The sequence below is a fragment of the Bombyx mori genome, chromosome 24 (genome assembly GCF_030269925.1).
Source record: "Bombyx mori chromosome 24, ASM3026992v2".
NCBI classification, from domain to species: domain Eukaryota; kingdom Metazoa; phylum Arthropoda; class Insecta; order Lepidoptera; family Bombycidae; genus Bombyx; species Bombyx mori.
In genome coordinates this window covers 6065004-6073183 of record NC_085130.1, presented here as the reverse complement: position 1 = coordinate 6073183, position 8180 = coordinate 6065004, and positions in this window count along the sequence as shown.

Below are 8180 nucleotides of genomic sequence, written 5' to 3'. Positions count from 1 at the left end.
AAGTCCGCAGAGAGAGAGATGGGCAATGGGCATAGATAATAAACTTTTTTTTTTTTTTTGGATTTTATGACTTTAAGTCAAGTCTTATTTTAATTTATATTCTCATTTTTATGAAAAATGATATATTCTCATTTTTATGAAAAATGATAATATGGAGTAGAATCAAAATGAAATGAAGATGATTAATTTGAGACATTAATCAACTGGGATGAAATTAAATGAAATGAAATGAGATGATATGATATGAATATAATATCAATAAAATGACCACCATTTAGTGAGACTTTGTCAGTGGACTTTTTGGAAGATCCGGAGTTTGGTAGTCGTTGTTGATGGTGGTAGTAAGGTCACCAGTGCCGGGCGGCACAATAACGAGTCCGTAATTGGATGGACAGTTTATTTCCAATCACAGACGGTATAACAATATTTAGAAGGAGAAATTACGGAGTACAGAAGGCACAGATAAAGCGGTAGCAAGTTCAAACACAAGAATACAAAATAGACGAAGGCAATAAATCGTAACAAAGCAAAAGAGTACGCGTAAGTCGAGGAGTGACACAGTCTTAGCGTAGCGTTGATCAAACCCGACTGGCCGCGAGCGGCGGCCGAGTCGTGTCGCAGGCGACGACCAGTACTTACGTAGTTATACATAGTCGGGGTCTTTGCTGCATACTAGCAGTTACGCCCGACTATGCTTGTGTAAATAATATAATTTTGAGTAGTGTTGTGAATGTATGATTGTTTAGCGTATTTGTGTACTGTATGAGAGTGTGTTATAGAATACGTAATTAAATATGATATAATATTAAATATTGCGTAGGTGTACAATGTAAATTAATAAATAATATGAACTAATATACATAAATATAGTTGAAACACCTACAACACTCCCCTCCAGAGACCTACTTAGGTCGATAATAATCGGGAAAGCGTACTTTCCTCCCCGATCGAGTCGTCTGCTGGTGTGGAGGCCCTGGATCTGGTTTTGGATCCGGGTCGGAATCGGGAAGTTTTGGTATGTTGCGCCGGAGTACAGGAACATCGGACGACAGTATATAAGCTGGCTTAAGGCGGTCTATGCTTACTGTCATATCTTTGTTCAGGACGCGAACAACAAACGTTTTGGCGCCTCTCTTGAGAACTTCGTGTGGACCCGTGTAAGCTGGCTGTAATGCGCCACGAATCACTTCTTCCCTAAGGAATACGTGACTACAAGTTTTTAGGTCCTTGAAAACGAAGGCTCTGTACTTGGAGTGGTGCTGGGGTGGAACAGGACGAACCTTCTCGGCAAAAGACTTCATCCGTGCTGAGAACTCGGTTATGTCGGTGGTGTAGTAGGCGACATCGTGGCCGAAAAATTCGCCCGGTAGACGAAGCGGCTCACCGTAAACCAACTCAGCCGACGAAGACTGAAGATCTTCTTTGAAGGCACTCCTTACGCCGAGGAGTACAAGCGGCAGAGACTCGGTCCAGTTGACGTCAGCATGACAGGTGATGGCTGCCTTCAGCTGTCGGTGAAAACGCTCAACCAAACCGTTGCATTGTGGGTGGTAAGCAGTGGTCCTCCGGTGATCGAAACCGATGGACCTGGACAGTTGTTGAAACAACGCCGACTGGAATTGTCCGCCTCGATCGGTAACGATCTCGGTAGGACAACCGTATCGCGCCACCCAACAGGAGATGAACGCTTTGGCTACTGTTTCAGCGGTAATGTCAGTAATAGGCACTGCTTCCGGCCATCGTGTGAAGCGATCGACGGCTGTGAGGCAATACCGATATTCGCCAGCGGGCGGTAGTGGGCCGATCAGGTCTAAATGGACATGTCTGAAACGCGCTGAAGGCAAAACGTGCGTACCTAAAGGTGAGGCAACGTGTCTGGTTATCTTCGCACGCTGACAAGTCAAACATGCCTTGGCCCATTCACGGCAGTTCTTACGCATCAGTGGCCAAACGAAGCGTTGTGCAACGAGTTTAGCTGTCGCATTGGGACCTGGATGACTGAGCGAGTGGAGGCAGTCAAAAACCTGCTGGCGCAGTTGATATGGGACGAAGGGTCTGGGTGTCGGTGTGCTGACGTCGCAGTACAAAATGGCTCGACTCCCAGGTATGCTCGTCTGGACTAGGCGAAGAGAAGTCTCGCCTGTAAGTTGGTCTTGAAGTTCAGCATCTGAGGCTTGTAGATTGGCCATCACTTCTAGGTCGACAGGCGTCTGCAGTTCATCAACGCGCGATAGGGTATCCGCTACCACGTTATCTCTGCCGGCGATGTGGATGATGTCCGAGGTGAACTGCGAGATGAAGTCGAGGTGTCTATACTGACGTGGTGAACAGTTACTTTTCCGCTGGTGGAAAGCGTAACATAGCGGCTTGTGGTCAGTGTAGACTGTGAAGTGGGTGGCTTCCAGCATGTGCCGAAAGTAGCGTATGCTCTCGTAAATTGCAAGGAGCTCACGGTCGTACGGAGAGTATTTCATTTGTGACGGGCTCAACTTGCGGGAGAAGAAACCTAATGGCTGCCAACCTTTCTCTTTGAGCTGCTGAAGTACTCCACCTATTGCGGTATCGGAGGCGTCCGTAACTAGACCTAATTTGGCTTGAGGGTCAGGATGAGCCAGCAATGCTGCATCTGCAAGGCTTTTCTTGCAATCCTTGAAAGCTCTGAGTGAATCTCCTTCCATGACTACCGGATGAGAAGCTTTAACCGAACTGGATAACAAGGCGTTCAGCGGGGCTTGAATCTGAGCGGCGTTGGGCAAAAATCGTCTGTAAAAATTCACCATCCCCAAAAATCGTCTGAGTTCTCGGACGGTTTTTGGTGGGGGGAAATTGCTGATTGCTTCAACCTTGCTATCCAGTGGTTTTGTGCCCCTTTCAGAGATTTGATACCCGAGAAATGTGACTTCGGGCACACCGAAAACACACTTGGCCGGGTTGATGAGAACACCATAGTCTTTCATACGGTTGAAAAGTTGGCGCAAGTGGTCCTCGTGGTCACGTGGTGTTTTGCTAAAACATAGAAAATCGTCTAAATACGGGTAACAAAAGTCAAAGCCACGCGTCATTTCATCGACAAATCTCTGAAAGGTTTGACCGGCATTCCTAAGTCCAAAATTCATGAAAGGAAATTCAAACAAACCAAATGGCGTGGTGATCGCGGTCTTCGGGATATCCTCCTCCGCTGTTGGTATCTGATTATAGGCCTTTACCAAATCGATGACTGAAAAAATTTTACAACCAGACAAACTTTGTGAAAAATCGTGTATATGACGAATCGGATACTGATCGGGTATTGTGCGTGAATTTAACTGTCTGTAATCACCACATGGTCGCCAACCGTTGTCCTTCTTGGTAGTAAGATGAAGCGGGGATGACCATGGACTGTCAGACGGACGTGCAGTTCCGTTGGCTATCATAATGTTAAATTCTTGTTTTGCTATTTTAAGTTTGTCCGGCGCGAGACGACGGGGTGAGCATGCTACGGGTGGACCTGGTGTAGTGCGTATGTAGTGTTTCGTGTTATGTTTGACAATACCTGGAGTACCAGCTGGGCGTGTTAGCTCCGGGTATTCAGCCAAGATAGCGTGGTACTTACTGTCGCCACATGTCATTATCTTAACACTAGTAACACGATTATTATTTACATCTAGACTGGCTACAGTGCTCATATTGGTAAGACTATCGATTAATCTTTGTTGGCTGACGTCCACTATAAGTCGATAATGAGACAAAAAATCGACGCCTATAATGGCTTTTGTGACGTCAGCAACAACAAAGCGCCATGGAAAGTTGCGGCGTAAACCTAAATTAACATTTAATTGCGTATAACCATAAGTATCTATAACTGTACCATTGGCAGCACTGAGCTGATAACTAGTTTTAGAACGGCGTTCACACAACTTATTAATAGGGTAAACACAAATGTCACTTCCAGTGTCTATGAGGAAGTCTATATTATTGCTGCGGTCCTTGATGAAGAGGCGACCCGTAGAGTTGTGGCAGTCGCGAGTCGCCATCACTTGCCTGCTTGTCGGGTTTCCCGCCTTGTAGTCGCAGGGTCGCACGCACTTCCGTGCCTCGGCACCGTGTTTGCTGTGGTACCAGCAAATGGGGTACCTGCGGTAGTGTGACTGCGACCGGCGTGATGATGAGTGGCTGCGTTGTCGTTGACGTTCACGTTCGCGCCCGCGCTCCTGCGGCCGCGGTTGATGATGCACCTGCGTCGTCAGGGCGCTGACTTGCCGCGTCAGCTCCGCTACTTGTTGGGACAGCCTGTCGATTTGAGATGACGATGATGATGATGACGTCACGGCTGCCGCAACGTGGTGTACTGGGGCTGCGATCTCGTGGACACGGTCGGCGAGCTCGGCGAGTGCGTCTAATGGAAGCGTCGACTGCGACGCGACGATCGGCTGCAACGTGGTTGGTAGCCGGCTGGTCCATATGGTCCGCAGGAAGTCCTCCGGGATCTCCGGTCCGGCGAGGTGTTGTAGGTGACGCAAGAATTGTGACGGTTTGCGGGTACCGAGCTGCTCGTGCGTCAATAGCTGCTTCACCTTGTTACCGCGGGACGCCGACAACCTTTTTATCAGCTCCTCTTTAAGCCGCTGGTAATCGGGAGGACCGGTGAGCACGTCTTCTATCTCGGCGGCATATTGGCGATCGAGGCTGGCCAATATATGATAAAATTTTGTCGTCTCGTCAGTCACTCGCATGATGGCAAATTGTCCTTCCACTTGCGCAAACCATATTGCGGGTTTTTCAGGGGTGGTATCCTGATGTGTGTTGAGGGTAGTTCTCTATTCGGGCACGCTGGTTCGACAGGCGACGCCATCTTGACGTGTCGACGTGGTCGTGTAGTTACCTGCGAACGCGCCGTGTCCGATCCGCTGGATTCCGACATCTGTTTCTCCGGGGTGCTCGTAGTCGTGGGTCACCAGTTTGGTAGTCGTTGTTGATGGTGGTAGTAAGGTCACCAGTGCCGGGCGGCACAATAACGAGTCCGTAATTGGATGGACAGTTTATTTCCAATCACAGACGGTATAACAATATTTAGAAGGAGAAATTACGGAGTACAGAAGGCACAGATAAAGCGGTAGCAAGTTCAAACACAAGAATACAAAATAGACGAAGGCAATAAATCGTAACAAAGCAAAAGAGTACGCGTAAGTCGAGGAGTGACACAGTCTTAGCGTAGCGTTGATCAAACCCGACTGGCCGCGAGCGGCGGCCGAGTCGTGTCGCAGGCGACGACCAGTACTTACGTAGTTATACATAGTCGGGGTCTTTGCTGCATACTAGCAGTTACGCCCGACTATGCTTGTGTAAATAATATAATTTTGAGTAGTGTTGTGAATGTATGATTGTTTAGCGTATTTGTGTACTGTATGAGAGTGTGTTATAGAATACGTAATTAAATATGATATAATATTAAATATTGCGTAGGTGTACAATGTAAATTAATAAATAATATGAACTAATATACATAAATATAGTTGAAACACCTACACGGAGAAGCTATGTTCAGCGGCATTTGTTTGTTTTGCCCACATTTGTGCACTTTCCAGTTACTAAACAGTTAATAAACCACCATTATTACACATTTAAACCTGAAGAAACACTACATAGACAAAATAAAAAAGGGTATGTGTACTTATATACGCGCGTAAGAAGTTATACTTTATTTTTATTAAATTTATTTCTTTTTTTTAATTAAAATTTTAATCAATTTGAAAAAAAAACGATTAAACAACATCCTCAAATACGCATATTGGACATCCCTTTTCTTGACATCGTATAAATTCGGTAATTCTCGGTACGGTTCGGAAAGTACGGTTCACCTGCGGCTATATTCAGACTCGCCAAGTTACATCGGTTGTATTGTAATGAGTAATTTAGTGGGCAGCTTCATTCTGTTAATTTTGTGTCACGGTGCGCGCGCATCGTAAAATTTCACTCTCATCAATTTTTCATAACGCGCCTAAAGAAGTATAACTTCAAAAACAAATCACACAATTTCACTCCTCACGTTCCCGCCAAAAAGTCCTATCAAGAATATAAAAAAATGCATGGTAGTGTTCCAGCGCATTATGCGGCATAAAGCTCAACGTTGAATGTTCCAACTACAGCAACGCTTCGCACAATCGAGCACTCTCAAAAGTACTGCCTGTCATCAGATATTTTATTAATGGCTCAAATAACTCATTTGTTTCATTATCATATATATTTCCAATAAATATATCACTTGTGGGTGACTCACATGTATTTATTTATTTTATAATATTTTATTATAATTACACTACACAACAACACATACATACTTTATTTTATATCAACACATTCATTTACCACACAATCATACAAAACATTATTTACACTTAACAAAATAAAATTCACAAGCAAAGTCAGGCGATAACTGAAGTATAGCGGCGGCGATATATTTCGCTAGTACATCGGTCGCATTTTTACCGATCCACCGCCACCAGTCGAAATCTGACTTGCGAGCGCGCATCCCGTATTATCTTTTCTGTTCTACGCCTTTTATAATTTTTGCTTTTTGTTTCGTGTACTGCTTGTGTTGCTTGGACTATCTATTTCTTGTGTACTTTCTCCTTCTTTCTATATATTGTGTTCGTCTTAAATAAAAACTTTCTTTGTGTACTTTTGTGTTTGCAAAGACTTTATAATCCAACCTAAGACGACTAAACTGGTGACCCCGGCGAACACATTCAAGAGATGTCCAGTTCGAGTGGAAGTGATACAGTTAAATCGCAAGTTAACACGCGGCCACGGCGACACGGTAAAATGGCGTCTCCAGTCGCAGCGACAGACTTAACAAATTTTTCGTCGCCACCCTCACATTTACGTATCCCACCTTTTTGGCCAGAAAAACCTGATATATGGTTCGCTCAAATTGAAGCACAGTTTGCAGTAATGCGTATAACCGATGATGCGACCAAATTTTACCACATCTTGAGTACCTTAGACAGGCAGTATGCAGCCGAAGTTGAAGACATTCTTACCGGCCCACCTGACTACAATCGACTTAAAGATGAGCTCATCAAGAGACTGTCAGTGTCGCGGGAGAATAAGGTTAAGCAGTTGCTCATGCACGAACAGCTCGGAAGCCGCAAGCCTTCGCAATTTCTACGGCACCTGCAAGATCTCGCTGGCCCCGGAATACCCGAGGACTTCGTCAAAACAATTTGGACAAGCCGTCTACCCACTGGATTGCAGCCAATCATCGCTTCACAGCCATCGTTGTCTCTCGACGCACTGGCGGAACTTGCCGACCGGGTCAATGACATCGCGACCCCGGTACCGCAGGTAGCAAGCGCTACCACGTCTACACATATCGACGAGTTGACACGACAGGTAGCAGAGTTGACAAAACAAGTAAGTGCACTGACCGCGCAAGTCAACCATCGCCCAAGCAGAGCACAACGGCGACCGAAGCAGCGCAGCAGATCTTCATCTCGCCGCCGGTCACAGTCAAACTACAGGCAGCACCCCATATGTTGGTATCATTTCAAACATGGTACCAAAGCCGTCAGATGTGTCCAGCCGTGCGACTACAAGGCGTCGGAAAACACTCCGGGCAGTCGCTGATGGCGACACAAGACTGCCGCAACACCACGGGTCGCCTCTTCATCACGGACAGTAAAACTAAAAATCAATTCCTTATTGATACCGGTAGTGATATATGTGTCTACCCAGTGTCCGCACTTCGAGAGCGTCGTTATAAAACTTCTTTTCAACTCAGTGCCGCGAATGGTTCAGTGATAAATACGTATGGATATATCGAACTTAATCTTAATTTAGGTTTACGTCGTGACTTCCCATGGCGCTTTGTTGTTGCTGATGTCACGATGGCTATTATTGGTGTTGATTTTCTTTCTCATTACAACCTTATTGTTGACCTCAGCAACCAACAACTAATTGATACTTTAACCAATCTTAAGTTTGTAACATCTATATGTAAAAATAATTGTCTTGTCACAAGTGTAAAAATTCCAACTGGTGGTAGTGGTAGGTATCACAATATTTTAGCACAATATCCGGAAATAACTCGCCCCGCTGGTACTCCGGGTATCGTCAGACATCACACGACACACCACATCATCACCACACCAGGTCCACCTGTATCGCTGCCGCCCCGTCGTCTCGCCCCAGATAAATTGAGA